The 19,198-nt window shown below is 38.9% G+C and overlaps 1 pseudogene; it reads right to left on the reverse strand.

Moving 5' to 3' along the window:
* Positions 1 to 11,304: 11,304 nt before the first annotated feature.
* Positions 11,305 to 12,098, reverse strand: LOC147621980 (uncharacterized; annotated as a pseudogene).
* Positions 12,099 to 19,198: the final 7,100 nt, after the last annotated feature.

Here is a 19,198-nt window from a genome sequence, read left to right on the forward strand (position 1 = left end):
TCAAAACTAGATCCAAAAAGTTATCTAAACTGACCCAAAAATGGTTAAAAATTGACTAAATTGATCTGGAAAATTCTAGAATAAGTTTGCTTGGTTAGAGTCTCACTTTTTCCTATAAATAGACGCCTCCCCCTTTGTAAAAACTTAATGGTGTTTATGCACTGTTACTCTACTCCTGTCCTGAGCCATCTACATTGAATTTTTTAATAATTCAATTGTTTTTGGCCTAATCCTCTCCAAAGTGAATTGGTGGCCACTATTGCTTCAAACAATAGTAGAACCATCAATCCCTCAAGCCAAAGGAGAGCTTACAAGCTCCATGTAAGCTAATTTTCTTACTTTGTTTACACATTTTAATGAAATATCTATGGTTTTCTTGATTTTTATGTTTTGTAAATGATTGAATTAAACTCAAATGTTATGTCTTTGATGAAAAGGCCACCCCCTTCTCTTCTTTACATTCCAACCTTTCTTAATCCTAGAAAGATTAACCAAGGGATTAATTAAACTCTTCTTATTGTTTACTCTCTTGAATTTAGAAAATTGCATAGAATAGAGTTCTATAATTCTAAATTGGGTTAATTAAGTTAAATAAAGAAAGATAAAAATGAGAAATGGTCAGCCATACAAAGGAGTTCATGGTAAAATTTTCTAAAATTTTATGAAAAAGAAAGTTTGTTTTTATGTTATTCCAAAAGAGTAATTCCCGCCATTCTAAAAGAAATATTCTAGTTACTCCATGTACATATTCACTTATGAATATGCATGGATATCACTGATATGAATTATTAAATTTGATTTCTATGCATAGAAAGATGCATAAAGGAATTTTTTTAATTACAAAAGTGTTATTCTTATTAAATTTGAATTCTATGCATAGAAAGATGCATAAAGGAAATTTTTTTAATTATAAAAGTGTTATTCTTATTAAATTTGATTTCTATACATAGAAAGATACATAAAGGAATTTTTTTAAATTATAAAAGTGTTATTCTTATTAAATTTGATTTCTATCCATAGGAAGATTCATAAAGGAAATTTTTTTAATTATAAAAGTGTTATTCTTATTGCATAGAAAGATGCATAAAGGGAAATTTTTTAATTATAAAAGTGTTATTCTTATTAAATTTGATTTCTATGCTTCAAATGATGCATAAAGGGAATATTTTTATTATAAAAGTATTATTCTTATTAAAATTAATTTTTACGCATAGAAAGATGCATAAAGGATTTTTTTATTACAAAAGTGTTATTCTTATTAAATTTGATTTCTATGCATAGAAAGATGCATAAAGGAATTTTTTATTATAAAAGCGTTATTCCTATAAAATTTGATTTTTATGCATAAAAATTGTTTTTTATGCATAAATAGATCCATAAAGAAATTCTTTTTATTTTAAAAGTGTTATTTCTATTAAATTTGATTTTATTCATAAAAGGATTTTTCTTTTATATAAAAGTGTTATTCCCATTGAAGTTTATTTTTATGTATAAATAGATGCAAAAAGAATTTTTATATCAAAATTAGAATTCTGTTAAATTCTTTGTTTAAACTTCTATGAGTATTTAATAAATGAATAATTAAATACTCTAAGAGAGAAATTTCTTTTGTTTTATATTCACACGGATTGTAAAAAAAAATTCAAGAAATCTATCAAGATCGAAATATTTAGATAAATGATAAATTTATTCCTCATTAGAATCCATAACTAATTTAGAAATTAGTTAAGTGAATATTCAAAGAAAGAAATTCAGTAAAATAGTAACTGAATTATTAAACCTTTTCGAGAAAAATAGTTCAGGAAAAATCTTATCCGACTCGAACCTTGAATTAGACCAAACTCTTTCGTCAGTTTTGATGAGGAAAGAAGGTGTGACCAGTTTAGAAAAATACACTCAAAACTCTCGCTAATTTTGAAACTAAGTTTGAGACTTTTCAAATTGATCTGTGGATCAAGGTTATAGAAACCAAGGAATTCTGGTATGAAATTCAGAATTTCGATCAAGAAGTTTTGGGGATATTGATTCAAGAAATACTCCTTGTATTCAAAAGAAAATCAAACTGAAAACTTGCATAGAAACCCTGTTTTCTTAAAGGACTGTCTTACGCCAGAATGTTGGAGGGAGCATTTGGTATATGTTTTTCTAAGGGAAGTTCGGTTGCAACAGCTGGCGAGGAGTGTTCAAAGAATGGCTCACGTGGCAAAGCCTGCCCAGGTCTTGACCAGCCTCGGTATGGTTGAAAAATGGTGCGCTTTCGGTACGATGGACGAGGGTCGATGAAGCGGTCCCTGGTGTGAAGTGCCAGAACACCTAAGGAGGATCCTGGAGGGTTCTGACCAGGCGATGCACGGGCTCACGATGCCTAGGATACCCATGCGTATATCGTGGAAGATATGTATGATGGATGAAATGATTATTGTAATCTATTACTGGATCTCGTTGTGCTGACCACTTGGTCTCAAAACGGAGAGTCCAGAGTGATACTGTTTTTTGAGAAACAAGGGACTGGATGGAATTTTTGAGTTATGACATCTGTAACCAATAACTGTTTGTCAATGGATTATTTTATATGTTAAAGTTTTAAAGAGGAGTGTGTGCGTATCTGTATTCGAAAGCAAAAGTTAAGAAAGGCATTCAATTATGGGTGGGTGAGTAATTGTCTGGTTCTACCGATTCCAGTGGTGGTTGGGTGGTGGCTAACCCATGGACCGGATGGGGTTAGGCTGGGATCAGTGGAGTTTTAATAATTAAAGTGAAATAATAGGAATACACTTAGAATTGAAATAATAGGAATACGCTTAGAATTCGAGTAGTTAAATAAAAACCTGAAGAATTTCTCAAATGAGTAGATCAATGGCTGTGTCTGACTTCGGTTAGAAAAAAAGCGTTGATTTCCTCAAATGATTAGATGAACGGCTATGCCTAATTTAGTTTAGAAAAAAAGCATTAATTTCTTTAAATTAAGTCAGATATATTTGTTTTAATCACGTGAAGGATATTTTAATCTCTTGAACCCGTTAGAAAATTCGTTAAGAAAATAAAAAAGGTGGAATCGTTAAGAAAATAAAAAAGGTGGAATCGTCCCCGTTTTTTGGGTAAGGGAAATTTTCTCTGTTTTGGTTTCGGAATGACCACCAAATTAGTCTCGTGTCCAGACATTCGAGGGTGAGGCCCCAAGTGGGAAACCCTACCCCGCACAAGAGGAAGCTACTTCCGCTACTAGCAACCGGGAATCCGGTGCGCGGAGGGGGCAGAGGGGTCTCACAGCAGCTGGTATCAGAACGCTGTTGTAAACTTATGAAACAGTAGCAAAAATTGCCTAAATTTTAAAGTAAATCTGGGAAATAATGTTTTCACTTGTTAAGACTATGTTTGAAATGAACTTCATAAATTGAAAACTCATAAATTGAACTGGATTTTTAGATGGATACCCCAAATCTGTCTAGCATTCCTGGACTCTTGCACAGTTAGGATATGATCGCCTTTGCCTTTGAAAATCTCATCAACTCCGCTACAACCCGAGAAGGCAGAGTGAGACTCGCTCGTCACTTTGAGGATCTATACTTTCCTGATCCAATAGAGCGATGTCAGCATATGTGGTTCTTTGGAGGGTGAAGTATTCGCGTCAATACCAATAAATGACAAAGACTCAGACAGAATATCTCGCTAGCCATGATCTTGATAAGGCTAGGAGTTGTTCATTATGTACAACTCTATAATCACTCATCCCAGAATTTTAGAATTTCTTGCCGTATTTTTAACTTCTTAGCCGCTTTATTCCTAGGAGAAGAATTACAGCGACATTATCAGTGATGAATCGTGTATATCATAGCATGTCTCCATCACAGTATCACCTTTTTATGCGTACACAATTGAGGCGATGACTTTTGGAGCCGAGATGCTCTATGTATATATCAAAAACTTTTGATAATAAATGATGTTTTGCAAAAGATTCCAAATTATGGTTAATAACATTATCAGAGTGAATCTTGTTTTCAAGAATTGTGATGGAATATTTATTTGTTTAAGAAATAAATCTCAAAAATTAAATAGTCATAAGTTTGATGACAAAGTTAAGTTAACAAAAATATCATTTTGTCAAAATCTTGAGGTGCGCGGCCCGTGGTAGGCAGCCGGATCCTCTTACCGCCGTCGATGATGAAGAGTTAGATCCAAACGTTCGTAAAGCCCTACACCGATCCCAACCTGGTCCCTTCAAGGGTGAAGGGGAATAGTTTAGGAGAAGTAGTGGAAAAATGGATCGAGGCAATGGAAGAGTATTTTGATGTAACCGATTATAACGAGAAGAGCAAGATGGCTCTCGCTAGATTGAAAATTGTGGAAACGGCTAGGGTCGCATGGAGGAACCATTGCGAGACAAACCGTCTCGACCGAAATACCCAAACCTGGTTAGATCTTAAAGCTTACCTCAGGAAGAGGTTCTGTCCTCCGGGCTTCCTATAAAGTAAAATGAATGAGTTCTTGGAACTAAAGCAGGATAGCCGGACAATTGAAGAATGCCATCATGCATTTGCCCTTCTCCTCAAATATTCTCCACTGTTGGGATGAAGAGAAGCTGATGGCCAGATTCATTCGAGGGATGAACGAGCCATTGGACACTTTAGTGAAAAATGCCAAACCAGTCTCAATGGGCAGAAGCTATCAAAATGGCAAAGGACTTTGCTAAAGAATTTGTTATTAAGGTCCCACCAAAGCCTGCACCCTCAAACTTTAAAAGGTTTCAAACCCCAGGAAGTGCTTCAAACTTTCCACCCCCAAAGAGGCAGCAAGGCCCTAATTAGAATCAAGATGCTGGGAGATTCAGAAGTGAAGGAAGACCCTTCCCTCTCAGAACACTTTCTCAGGAGCCCCACCTCTTTCAAGGATTCAGAGGAAAAAGCTTAGAAGTGAGAACAGGTGTTTTGGGTGTCAGGGTTTCGGTCACCAGCTTAAAGACTGCCCGACTCCTGCCATGTCAAGAGGACAGGGAAGTCAAGGACCCAGAGTGCAGAGACCAGCCCCTTTGTATCAGTCAAATCAAGGTCCCGTCTCACCAAAATCAGGGCAATCCCAGGAGGACTCCAACTCAACCATCTGCCTCTATTTAGAGTAATCTCAGAACTCCCTCCCAGAACTGGGGTAACCAAAGAGAAAGAGTTCCGCCCCAATTTGTAGTAGCAGCCAGAGCAGTTACGATAGCAGAAGTAGTGGAAGAGGAAAGAGGTCAGATTTATGCCGCGATTGAAAACCAAGGGCCAAATCATCAATTCTCTATCATCCATGCTCCAGCTAAGGATAAGGGTAAGTCATTTAAGCTTTTGATTGATTTAGGTAGTACTTATTCATTTATTTCCCTAGGATGCTTGCGTAAACTAGTCTTAGAACAGAAATCAAGGAAACCTATGCAAGTTGAATTGGCCAGTGGTCCAGTGGGAAGATTATTTTCACTCACCATGAGTCAGATCGTATTCAGTTTAATCTAGATGCGAATGTAACTAACTGCCAATTCAGTCTTACCTTTGGGAGTTTTTGATGGAATCCTTGGAATGGATTGGCTCCACAAAAATTAAGTTGACATTCACTATCACAATGGAACCATTTCCTTCAGTGACCTTCACGAGAACAAAGTTCAAGGAACTAGAATTTTCGAATCCCCAGATCTACAATTAGTAAAAGCTTCTAGGTTACTGAAAGGACTTATAAAGAAGCAGCTCATTTATGTTGTCAAAATGAATCCAGTAGACACAAAGTTAATGGCTAAATAACCAGCTAAATAACCAGAATGGTTAAGTGAGTATGATGATTTATTCCCAGCAAAGCTAACCGAGATGCCTCCGATTCCGGGAAGTAGATCATGAGATAGAATTGACCCTCAGAGCTCAGCCAGTAGCCCAGCGCACGTACAAAATGCCAGTCCCTGAAGCCATTGAACTCAAGGAACAACTTAGGCAGTTGTTAGAACAAGGGTTTGTAAGACCCAGTGTTTCACCTTGGGGAGCGCCAGTTCCCTTTCAGAAAAAGAAGGATGAAACGTTAAGACTCTGTGTGGATTACAAAGGTCTCAATCAGCTGACAATTAAGAATAAGTATCCTATCCCCAGAATTGATGAGCTTCTAGACAGGCTAAATGGAGCCCAAATCTTCACAAAGATAGATCTCAAATCAAGGTATTACTAGATCAGGATTAATGGTCAAGATATCCTGAAGACAGCCATCAATACTCGCTATGGGCACTATGAATTTATTGTCATGCTGTTTGAATTGACAAATGCCTCAGCTACATTCAATCGCCTAATGCAGGACATTCTCAGAGATTTGGGCTAAATGGAGCCCAAATCTTCACAAAGATAGATCTCAAATCAGGGTATTACCAGATTAGGATTAATGATCAAGATATCTCGAAGACAGCCCCATCAATACTCGCTATGGGCACTATGAATTTACGGTCATGCCGTTTGGATTGACAAATGCCTCAGCTACATTCAATCGCCTAATGTAAGACATTCTCAGAGAATACTTGGATGATTTTGTTCTTGTTTTCTTTGATGATATTTTGATTTACTCAAAGAATGCAGCTGACCATGAAGCTCATGTCTGTAAAGTTCTTGAGATTCTAAGGAAGCACCAACTCTTTGCAAAAAAGAGAAATGCACTTTCTCTGTTGACCATGTTGAATACTTGGGCTTTCTGGTATCCAAAGACGGAATTTCTCCAGATTTTGCAAAAGTCCAAGGAGTCATAGATTGGCATGAACCAAAGATAGTGAAAGAAGTCAAGGGATTCTTGGGATTAACTGGTTGGTATAGAATTTTTATACCTAAGTATGCTCTCATAGCTTCCCCTTGACTAATCTTCTCAAGAAGAATACCCCGTTTCAATGGTTTGCCAGGTGTCATAGTGCTTTTGATAAGCTGAAGACCGCCTTGGTAACCAATCCCGTTCTGAAGTTGCCAAATTTCTCTCTACCCTTTGAGGTAGTAAGTGATGCAAGTGGTTTTGCCCTGGGAGGTGCACTCATGCAGGAAGGTCATGCAGTGGCCTATGAATCCCGAAAACTCAAAACACATGAGAGAAATTATGATGTCCACAACCTGGAGCTACTTTCAGTAGTCTATGCCCTGAAGTTGTGGAGACATTACCTACTAGGTCAAAGATTTCCTATTGGACTTAAACCTAGAAGGATTTTAGCATGCAATGAAATAGTGTAAATTTCTAAAAATGTATGTCCCAAATTTCTTGATTTGCTGGTTTGAGAGGAGTCCAATGGGAATTTGGGTATGTTTCTAAAAAATATCCTCCCCGAACACTACTCCCAAGGGAGATCTGGGACTTAAAAAACTAGTACCACATGAGGAGTTTTGGAACGTTATGGACTCATACCACTCGTGCAGACATTTAAAAGGTCAGACGCATTAACGACGCGTGAATATGGTATGTACTATGTGCTTACTCATCGACTTTCTTGCATGTGTTTAGTTTTTGCACCTCTGAGTCTCTAACAAAATAGCAAGAGCCAAACGCCATCGCTGCTACATCCATCGTCCTCCAAGTCTCCAGCTGCATCAGCCTCTTCAACGCCCCCCAAACTGAGCCAAACGTCATCGGCCTCTATATCCATTACAGGTGTTTCAGAGTTCTTTCAGACCCTTTATTAACGTTTTGTTGTCTGTTTTGTGAATGTTGATAATAGTGTTTGAACAAAGCACTCAAGGTTTCATCGGGGTCCTTCTAGTCCCATGTCGCTTAATACTGACCCCTTTGGCTCACGTTGCCCACGGGTCTACTACCAAGTGATATTGGTACCTCTGGACTCCTGGACTCCTGTGTGTTTCATATCGCTTTGGTACCGACCCGCGACTGTGATAACGTTGGTCATGGGGTCAGTAGGTACCAAGGAATACAAAGGGTCGGTACCAAGTGATACAAAGACCTCCGAAATCCTGTTTGCTTTATATAGCTTGATACCGACCCCACTCTGAGTCATGGGATTAGTACCAAGTGAAACAAAGGCCTCCAGGATCCTGTCTGCTTTATATCGCTTGGTACCGACCCCACTGTGAGTCATGGGTTCAGTACCAAGCAAATAAAGGCCTCCAGAATCCTATCTGCTTTATATCCCTTGGTACTGACCCCACTCCGAGTCATGGGTTGGTACCAAGCAAAACAAAGGCCTCCGCCGGGATCCTGTCTACTTTATATTGCTTGGTGCCGATCCCACTGTGAGTCATGGGGTTAGTACCAAGCGAAACAAAGGCCTTCGGGATCATGTCTGCTTTATATTGCTTGGTACCGACCCCACTGTGAGTCATGGGGTCAATACCAAGAAAAATAAAGGCCTACCAGATCGTGTCTGCTTTATATCGCTTGGTATCGACCCCACTGTGAGTCATCCATGTCAGTACACCAAGCAAAACAAAGGCCTCCAGGATCTTGTCTACTTTATATCTCTTGGTGCCGACCCCACTATGAGTCATGGGGTCAGTACCAAGCAAAACAAAGGCCTCCGGGATCCTATCTACTTTATATCGCTTGGTACCAACCCCACTGTGATAACGTTGGTCATGGGATCAAAGTGCCAAGCGATTCAAAGGCCTCCGAAATCCTGTCTTCTTCATATCGCTTGGTACCGACCCCACTATGAGTCATGGGGTCAGTACCAAGCGATTCAAAGGCTTTCGGAATCCTGTCTACTTTTTATATGGCTTGGTATTGACCCCAATGTGATAATGTTGGTGTACCAAGCGATATAAAGCCCTCCAGAATCTTGTCTGCTTTATATTGCTTGGTACTGACCCCAATGTGATAACGTTGGTCATGGGGCCGTACCAAGTGATACAAAGGCCTCCGAAATCTTGTCTGCTTTATAATATCGCTTGTTGGACCGACCCCATTGTGAGTCATGGGGTCATGGAGTCAGTACCAAGCGATACAGTGTACTTTGGAATCCTATTTCTATTATATCGCTTGGTATTGACTTTTTTAAATGCGTTTCTCATAACGCTTTGATTATTTGTTTAGATGGCTCCTACTAAGACAACTGCTTAGAGGCTTGAAAGACCAACTAAGTTACTGCAGGCGCAAGGCAGAACAAGGAGGTATCAAGCTCATAGGTCAGTTTTGTAGGAGCTTCGTCGCATTGAGCGACACATGCAGCCTGCGATATCCAGGCTCCCTTTCCAGAGGATTGTGCATGAAATTTATGAGCAATGGAGTATTGCGGTGGTAATTATTTGCATTATTGTGTCTTCAAGAAATCACTGAGGAGACTGGATCATCGATTTTTTTAAAGATGCTTACTTTCTCGCTGCTCATGCCCACAGGCAAACAATAATGCCGAGGGATTTTGATACCCTTCGTCGATTATGGTACAGATATGACCAGATGCTTGTTCCTGTTTTTGTAAAGCGATCCTCGAATGCCGCGTATCCTTACGATTCCCCCCCTCCATCCTCATACAAGGCCATCTGCTGAGAGCTCCCATGCTCCTCACGACAGGGACACCCGTTCTCAGAGTACCCCTCAAGCAGAACCTCACAAACAACTAGAACTGGAGGCACAACCACAACCGGAGGCTACTACAGCACAGTCATGATAGAGAGGGAAGTAAGTCTGATTGAATCAAAAAATGTTAGAGAATTGAGAGTCTTGGAGGCTGCTGTGCCAGTTTACGGAAGATACAGACATGATAGAGAGGGAAGTAAGTCTGATTGAATCAAAAAATGTTAGAGAAAAGAAGATACAGACATGATAGAGAGGGAAGTAAGTCTGATTGAATCAAAAAATGTTAGAGAATTGAGAGTCTTGGAGGTTGCTGTGCCAGTTACGGGATTTTCACTTCAGGACCAAAGAGTTGTCAGGCATCTGGATGGATACGATTTAAATGTTTTGAGGATTGACGCAATGGAAATCGCAGATAACATTGTCAATATTTTACTATGGTATGTATAGTATATACAATGCATGATGTATATAGTATGATGCATGACTAAGCTGTAAGTACCAGTGGACTAATTATTTGTTCTTTTCATTGTTGCCTTTAGGTATTGTATATTACTAATACCAGAAGAGGTCCAAAACTCTACATATACTGTGGATCCTCTCATTTTCACGGCATTACAAAATGATAGCTCATCATTTTTGAACCTTATGTCCTGGTTTGAACGAGTGAACCTCGACTTGGCAAGACTCATTTTCATGGCTTACCATGAAGAGTGAGTCTCATGTTAAGTTTAAAATTGACATCAAATATTTGGTAATCTATATGTGTTTTCTTTAATAACACCTATGTCCTCTTTGTTTTTTTTAGCCGACACTGGAGTTTGTTTTTGTACGATATTGAGCAAAACACATGTTATTTTGCTAACTCTGTTCAAAAATATCATGGCCGCGTTGTTAGAGATTAAGTCCCTATTGACATTTTCCTCTTCGACAAGCATGTAGATTTATTTAAGCAAGATAAGTTGTGCTTGTTTTTCGACCTCTCAGATGTGCTCAAAAGTTTTTATATGCATTGGAACATCTGCTAATGGAGCTGAACCTTGTACAACGCATGACATATCATAGGATAAGGGTGCCAGTCCAGCCAAATGATGTCAGCTGTGGATGGAGGATGGCCCTAAACGCCTATCTTTTAATAAAGAAAATTTTTGATATTCCTGATGTAAGTGATGTTTGTTAATTGATGTTTGTAACATAGACTTGCATAATCAAACGTAGCTATAATGTCCCTAACAAAGCTTTTCTCTGTGTACCGAAAATAAGTCTGAACAAATATGCTCCCTTGCATGTAAAACAATTCAGGATAAAATCTATACAAAGAATTATTTTGGCTATCCATGATCGTGCAAAAGAAGAGATTAGGAGGGCAGACGAATTTGCAAGGGAAGCTATAGGGAGAATACGGCAACGAGACAAGGAGAGGAAAAGACAAGTTGAAGAACATGTGGCTGCTCTGAATGAGTATGATAGGCTGCAAGCGGAGGTGGATGAGTGGGTGGAATCCAGGAGGTAGGTCGAGTTTGAGGTGGAGAGGGGAAGAGAAGAAACACTATGGGAAGAAATGGAAAGGCTACAAGAGGAGAAAAATCGAAAGCCCCCTCAGTCCCAAGCGCAGTTGACCTCTCAATCACGCCGTCACTCCCGCGCCCCTTACTCTTCTAATCGGCATCACCATCATTAGACATATTTACATTTGTAGCACTAACATTAATTTTGTAAGAGACCTGACATTGTTTTGTAAGAAAAAATTCTTTCATATATACAATTGCTTTTGGAGTTACAATGTCTCAATACTGTCATCATTCAACGATTAATCAAGTGAATAGTATGAGAAACAGATTCTTTGCAGAAAGTCATTTTCTCTTTTCGCCTTGGCACCTATAAAAAAGGTTTTGTTAGTGGTATCTTACATAATGTTATGCATAGCATACTAAATGGTGAATGTAAATATAAATGGTTTACCTTTTTAGTATCCATTGTAAATGTATAATCTTTTGGCAATTGTTCAGTCTCCTCATATGTAAGGTCTTCTCTAATTTGAGAAAGAGATGTTTTAGATAGTGTGTTCAGCATTGTAAGCAATTGCCCTTCCAGATATATCTCCATTACTAGAGGCGTATTCTCGGGATCTGACTTCAAATCTTGATCTAATGTAACAAGGTTGCCATTATTAACATAATGATATCTGGTGTAGTGAAAAGTTAATGAAGTTTTGTGAGCCAATAATATACTTGCAAACTATTGACTTCTTCTCCAAAATAGAAATGATGCCTTCTATCTTTCTCCTATCCCAACCATTGTCCAAAAAGTCCAGTGCCTTACTTGACTTGCAAATAAACATTGTTGAAGTATTTCTTATTTCTTCATCACAGAAAAAGTTAACAAACACTTTGATAGGCATAAAAATAGTAAGCTTGACATTCTTTGTTTGCAATAGATGCCTTAAGAGACTTCTCTATGTCATGATACAACCTGATCCTATAACTTTCACTAGTTTGTGAAGTTGGCAATGGCCAATCTTTGCTTCCAAATAATGGGAGGGGTAATGGAGTCAAACGACCCCATCCAAAAGACGTGTTTGGTTCTAAGTATTGCATATCATAGAAAAATATGTCGTGGTCTGCAAGATCTCTATGAGTTCTTCCTTTGTAAATTTGTTCCCCTACATATGCATGGAAAGCGTAAAAAATCCCACTTATACTCTCCACTGGTTGTTGCCAGTCTATCCTATTGGATGGATAAATATCTGCATAAAACCAAAAGATTAGATATTTTTAAAACAACAATTAGACACTTTTAAAACAATAAGGAGACATGATTGAATGGATAAAAAACTGCATAATAATAACAATTAAACACTTTTAAAACAAAATAAGCTTTGACTAAGATACTACTCACAGTTGGGATGATATCGTGGAAGACCAAGAGGAAATTTTTTCACCCTCAAGTCTACATGCTGGAAAACATGTTGTATTAGTACCTCTGTCACACGCTTGCTCGATTCACATACCTTGAGAACTCTTTAACTTGCCCCTTGAATGGCTCCACAAATTCATTCGCATTTCTCCTCTTCCTCTTCCTTCTCTATAAAAGTACCCAGCTCCCGATTGTAATTGTAGATGGTATCCATGTCCCATCGTCCGTATTATAACTATTGAATATAGTAATAGCTGAAATGCTAGTACGAGGCTTTCTACAGGTTGCCATTTTGTGTAGGAAAAGACACACGGAAGAAGAAGATGAGAGCTTAATTTGGAGCAGACTTGGAAAAAGAAAGAATGACTATGTTGTTGTTGGAGACGAAGAAGATCAGAGCTAGTTTTGGGGGGAAACTTAGAGATTCTCTATCATTAACTACCACTATCTTTTAGCATACGTTAAAAGATTCAGTAATGTTATTTCATTATTATTTTAAGTTAAGTAAATGTTATTTAAGATGCATTTTGGGCATAATTTTACTCTATTTACTTGAATTCTTGCTTTAAAATGCCGAATTTCTCCATTTACGGAAGCCTCTTCCTCATTGGTTGAGCGCCACTCTCTCTCTAGAATTAAAAGGCCCAAAATTGACCACATTTCTCCTAATGCATCGCCATGGTTAGGAGCTTCAAGCAGGAGTATCTCTCTCCACACAGATCAAGCAGCCGGCCATGGACTACAGGGAGGCAGCTCATCATCAACAAGCATCAGCTCAACGCACTCTCGAAGTCATATGCAGGAATATAGTTGCAGCCTATGGTGCTGCAATGTAGGGACTGCCATCCTATCTGGGTAAGGCTGTACTAGTCTTTTTCCCCCTTCTCCTTCCTAGCATTCACAAACAACCAATCGACCTCTCTAGTGATTGCAATAGTCAAGCCAAGCCTCCTCTCTCTTATCCCTCTCTCCGTCCCTTCCCCTTCAGTTATAGCACCCAACGATGATTTGCACGGGGCTAGACCTCATTTTCCTACTCCGGAGGTGCTTTAGTTTCTAAATGGGATCATTGCTCTTCCTCACAGAGTGAATCAAAGCATCAGCTCATTATCATCATGTTGGAGTTAATGCTTGTGTCCGCTAATGTGTGAATGCCCACAATGAAATGGCAGGCACAAACCATCACATGCCTAAGATTATAAATATGTAAAACAAGTTAAATGATAATATAACGATTCATAACTGATCGTCGAGTCTCTTGCTCTGCCTTCTCTGTATGGCGACCTGAGTATCTCTAACCTTTTATGTTAATTGTTAATCAATGATAGTTATGTGTTAATACACACACATAAGAATTCTACATAGTATCACGACGAGTAGGCCTTCTTGGCCTATGGGGGGCTCTAACTTTCCTCCTTCCACCCTTGTGCACTTGCTCAAGGCAAAGCCACCTACATACGACAAGGCCTCCATGCCCAACCATTGTAGACCCTTATTTCGCTTTTGAGGCTTGTGCTCCTAATTATTACGAGACTAAGGTTATGTAAAAGGGGAGGAGAAGGGTGTGTGTGTGAAGGGACTTAAGGTCCACTAGCTCATCTATTTAAAGGTGAAGCTAGGAGGCATTTTGTATGGAGCAAGAAGCCTAGTTGTATTTGAGCAACTTAATAAGCAAGATATTTTCTTGTATTTTGGGAGTCTCTCTCCTCCACATAGTTGATCTAGCATGAGCACCACGAATTTTAACATGGTATCTAGAGCTTGGCAAGAGTAGGTCGCCTTTGTGGTGTAGAATAGGTCAATTTTCTTATCTTTTCCCTTGTGGAGCTGAACCTCCTAGCAGTGGAGGCCCTCTAGCTACTCGTGGAGGCAAGATCTCAACGTGCTTTCAACAGGAGAAGTGAAGCGGAGGCCCAAGTGCTCACAGACGTATGGTCAATCGTCGGGTTTTCTCTCTCGCTGCCCCGACATTGCCGCTTGAGTGCGCCGGCACCAGTTTTTGCATCGCCGGATGTCGTACATCCATTCGACGCCTACAGGCGATTATTGGCTGCGTGGGCTTAGGGCTTAGGGCTTTTGAAGCCCATAGCCTCCATTATCTACATCTCGAATTTCAGCTTGAATGATGGCCCGACGCGTTTGCTACAGGAGAAAAACCAGGGCTGCCCTCTTGAAATCCATTGAAGCTCACCATTAAAGCTTCAAAATCAAGCTTTTTTCTTGCTCTAATCCTCTCCTCTTTGCTCTAATCACCTTAGTGATCTTGTGAAAGCTTGTTTTCTGATCCTATTTTTGAGTTTGAAGTGGTGGCCATACCCCATAAGGTATTCATGAGCCTGATACTCATCAAGCTCCATCATCATCATCATCTTCAAGTGCACAAAGCTTTTCAAAGTGTGCTTATAAGCACTAATAGTGTTGATTAACACTAATAAGGCTACTAATCCAACAGAGGGGAGTTATTCCAAAGTGTTTTTAAACACTAAGAGTGTTCTTAAACACTAATGGTGAATCTAATCACCAATGCAAGTGTCATTAGATGCTAGAAATGTGCTCTTAAGTACTAATCATATTTTTAAACACTAATGATGATCTTAATCACCAAACAAAGTGTTCTTTAACACTAATAAAGTTAATCTCTATCAAAATTAGTGGTTGGGCACAAACCCTAAGTGCTAAACCATAAAATTTACCATCTTAATCTCCTATTTATGCAACATCCTTGGCTTGATTAAGGGTTGTTGCACTCTCATAAGCCTTTCTCTTTCTACTTAAGCCTAAATATCATAAATTTCTGGTTTTTTCCTCTTCATATATCAGCTATTACTCTCTAGTAACCTCCTTCAATACCCAATGTCAAAGGACAACCCCCAAATTAAGAAGTCCTCAGGAGAGGGCTTCCACACTTGGCAAGTCCTTGTCAAATACAAGATGATGTCCAAAGGTTTTTGGCCATTCATCTCTGGCACTAAGGTTATTGATCGAACTAAGGATGAAGATATTGAAAATGATGAGAGGACACAAGCCATCATCGTGCTTCATCTTGATGAGGCTCTCATTCACCATGTGGACCAGCTTCTGACTGCAAAAGAGAAATGGGATGACTTGATAAGCTCTATGGAGCTCGTGGTAAGAATTCCAAGATCTCACTCAAAATTGAATTTTTCATCTTGAAACTCAAAGAGGGAGACGGCATTGGAGCCTTCATCTCTCACTTGAAGGGCCTTATGGCTCAACTTGCATCAGTGAATGCGAGAATGGATGAAGATGATGCAGTGGGTGTTTTGCTAAATGTAGTCAAGAAGGTGTACCCTACCTTAGTCACCACCCTAAAGAACATACCTAATCCCACCCTTGAAGGAGTCATTCAATCTTGTCTTGATGAAGAAAAGAGGCCAAAGGGAGGAGCTGATCTTCAAATGCAACCACTTCATCGAATATCGAACAAGCTTTGTCACATCAAGTGATCAAAGTAAGATGTGCCCATTGCAAAAAGGTAGGTCATTTGGCAAATAATTGTTGGATCAAATATCCCAACAAATGTAACAAGTGTAAACAAACGGGACATATCACTTCTAAATGTCCTAACAAAGAGTCAGAGGCTAATTTTGTATCAGCCTCTAACTCCGCTGAGAAATTGTTTTAAATCTCAATGTAACCACACCTATACTCCTCACCTTGTACATTTAATGTTATAAAGGCTTCCTATGTCCAATACCACCTATTCCAATTTCTTTCATTGTTGGTATTGAGGGGGGGTATTAAGAGACTAAGATTATGTAAAAGGGGAGAAGGGTGTGTGTGTGAAGGGACTTAAGGTCCACTAGCTCATCTATTTAAAGGTGAAGCTAGGAGGCATTTTGTATGGAGCAAGAAGCCTAGTTGTATTTGAGCGACCAAGCAAGATATTTTCTTGTATTTTGTGAGTCTCTCTCCTCCACATAGTTGATCTAGCATGAGCACCACGAATTCTAACACTAATTCAAATATGTTGGAAGCAAAGGCTTTCTCAAGCTTTAACTCCAAGCAGCGCCAATGTTCTTTTTCGAGAAGTGGCAACCACCTTAAATACTTCCACTTCAATAGCCACACATTCTTCAGCTACTTCACGAAGGAGCTCAGCATCGAAGATGCTTGCAAAACATTCCTCCAACATCTTCAACCAGGTAGTGTACCAATAAATATATTTAAAAAAATCTCAATAAAAATAAAAATAAAAAAACCTACCTCATTGCCTTTGCTTCAATAATAACAAAAGAATTAATTATTATTATTTCAAATTTTAAAAAATTAAACAAAAAAATTATTATTTTCTTTATAATCAATCAAAAATTAATTTTATATTTAATCACAAACATGCCTAAATATTCAGGCTATTCGTGAGCGCAAACATGCCTACTCTTTCAGGCTATTTGCGTGCACACATAACATTTTATACAAATATGATAAAAATATTTTTAAATAATAATAATTATTAATAAACAAAAAAACAATAAAAATGGGCAAAGACCCACAAATAGGCAAAGACCTACAAATGGGTAGTGACCCGCCAAAAGGACCCAAAGAGGTCCATTCTACAATGGACACTAATATAAGACCCACAAAGTTAGCCCAAAGAGGCATCAACCCGTTGGAGCGTTGGCCACACCCACGAGGTATGAGATTAAAACAAACTTATGGGACTTATGGGTGATATAATCGTCGACCCTAAGTGCCCAAAGTGGTATGAAACGGCAACCCAAAAAGGGAATTGTGAATCCCCAAGAGGGAAACAACTATGCCCAAAGAGGTAAGTGAGCCCATTGGAGTGTCTGTAGCACCCATGAGGCCAAAATTAAATATTAGTCTTCGACAAGCTCGTTTTATCTAGTCTCTGAGTGATGACATTAAAACTTATTTGTGCACAGACACTTATAAATATCATTATCCATTATGTATATACTTACATATGCTATTCACAAATAATTAAACATCATTTGATAAATCATGGACTTGTACTCATTACGTTTCTCTTCTTTTTTTTGACATGTAACCACACACAAACATTGGAGTTCCATTCTCTCACCTGAGGGGGAGAATTAGGGATGGATCGAGTTCGAGAAGAAGAACTTCCAAGCAAAGTCAAAGCAAATGTCCAGACAAGCAGACAACCGAATCTCAATAGTCAAGTCAACTCCAATTATCTATGAAGACATCTCAAAGCTCGAGTCTCGACAACCAAAACACATGTCATTTATGACATCATCTACATCACTTCTCTCATCATTAGATTATCATTGATGTAAATATATTATAGAATATCACATCCATGATGCACAAAGCATTTCCTTACTTACCCCTTATGCGGGTCACAAGCATTAAGGGGGAGTGTTGGAGTTAATGCTAGTGTTCACTAATGTGTGAATGCCCACAGTGAAATGGCAGGCACGAACCGTCGGATGCCTAAGATTATAAATATGTAAAACAAGTTAAATGATAATATAACGATTCATAACTGATCGCTAGTCTCTTGCTCTGCCTTCTCTGTACAAGCATCTATGGCGACCTGAGTATCTCTAACCTTTTATGTTAATTGTTAATCAATGATAATTATGTGTTAATACACCCACATAAGAATTCTACACATCACAGTGCACTCTTTCTCACAGCAGTGAGACAGACTACAGCTCATCATCATCATTGCAGTAAGCTCAGCTCTAGCGTTTTAACGTGGCGTTTATTACAGTAATCTAGCATCACTGTAGTAAGCTCAACACTAGCATTTCAACGTAGCGTTCATCGCAGTAAACTCAACACTTCATCGATTTTTGTTCAAAGGTTCGGTGCTTAGAACAGTAGCAACGTTCACAAGGGTCTCCGTGTTCGTCAGCAAGCACAGTAGTATATTCAAATTGTATGTTCAATTTCTTTTTGCGTGCTTAGCATCATTGCCTTTTAACATCATTCAGAAAGCATAGCTTAACAAAAAAGAAGAAGAAACGAAGAGGAGAGCTGTGCGTGACTTACTGTGGGCTTGGGGAGCATCATCAAGCTCATAGAGCTCTCAGCTAAGCAAGTTCCCTGCGCCCATCCAAGAATAGAAGGAAGAGAAGAGAAAGGCTGCTGCCATCATGTGAGAAAGAAAGGGAGGAGATAATAAAAAATAAACAACAACCTTTTGGAGAGCCTCACCAGCAGTGAGGTACAGCAATTGGTGAAGCGTGTGTGTGTTTGGGGTAAAGTCTCGTGATCGAGTCTTACTTCCAGCTCTCATCGGTAAGGACACAGCTCTCATCGGTAAGGACACTGCTTGGTACAAATAAAAATCTAGCTTTACAAAAAAAAAACTTTTGGAGAGCCTAGGGTTTTCTAATTTTTCTTCTACCCTTTTCTATTCACACTTATGTGACCACTTTACTCTTTATACCTTGCTCATCTACCTTTGTCCATTCCCTCGGCCACTCGCACCTCCAACCTCCATAGCCATATTCATTTGCATTTTTTACTCCTTGCTTCCTTTTTCACACATAGTGGACACTTGTACACACATTATTTGTGGGTAGGTTTGAGCATTAGCACATGTTCATGTGCATTAGGCACACATATTATGAGGTGCTACAATGATACTATGATGAGTAGTGTGCATGGGACATTATTGTTTGATGGTGGATACACCTTGGCATTTACACTCCAGTGGACAATGGGGATTTTCTAGATTGACAGATTCATCTTGACAATGTTCACACGTGATGTGCCAGTCATTGGATTTGTTTACACACCTTGAGCATTTGTGAAGGATTAT

This window comes from Cibotium barometz, chromosome 29 (assembly GCF_041138505.1).
Source record: "Cibotium barometz isolate CiBa-2024 chromosome 29, ASM4113850v1, whole genome shotgun sequence".
Lineage (NCBI taxonomy): Eukaryota > Viridiplantae > Streptophyta > Polypodiopsida > Cyatheales > Cibotiaceae > Cibotium > Cibotium barometz.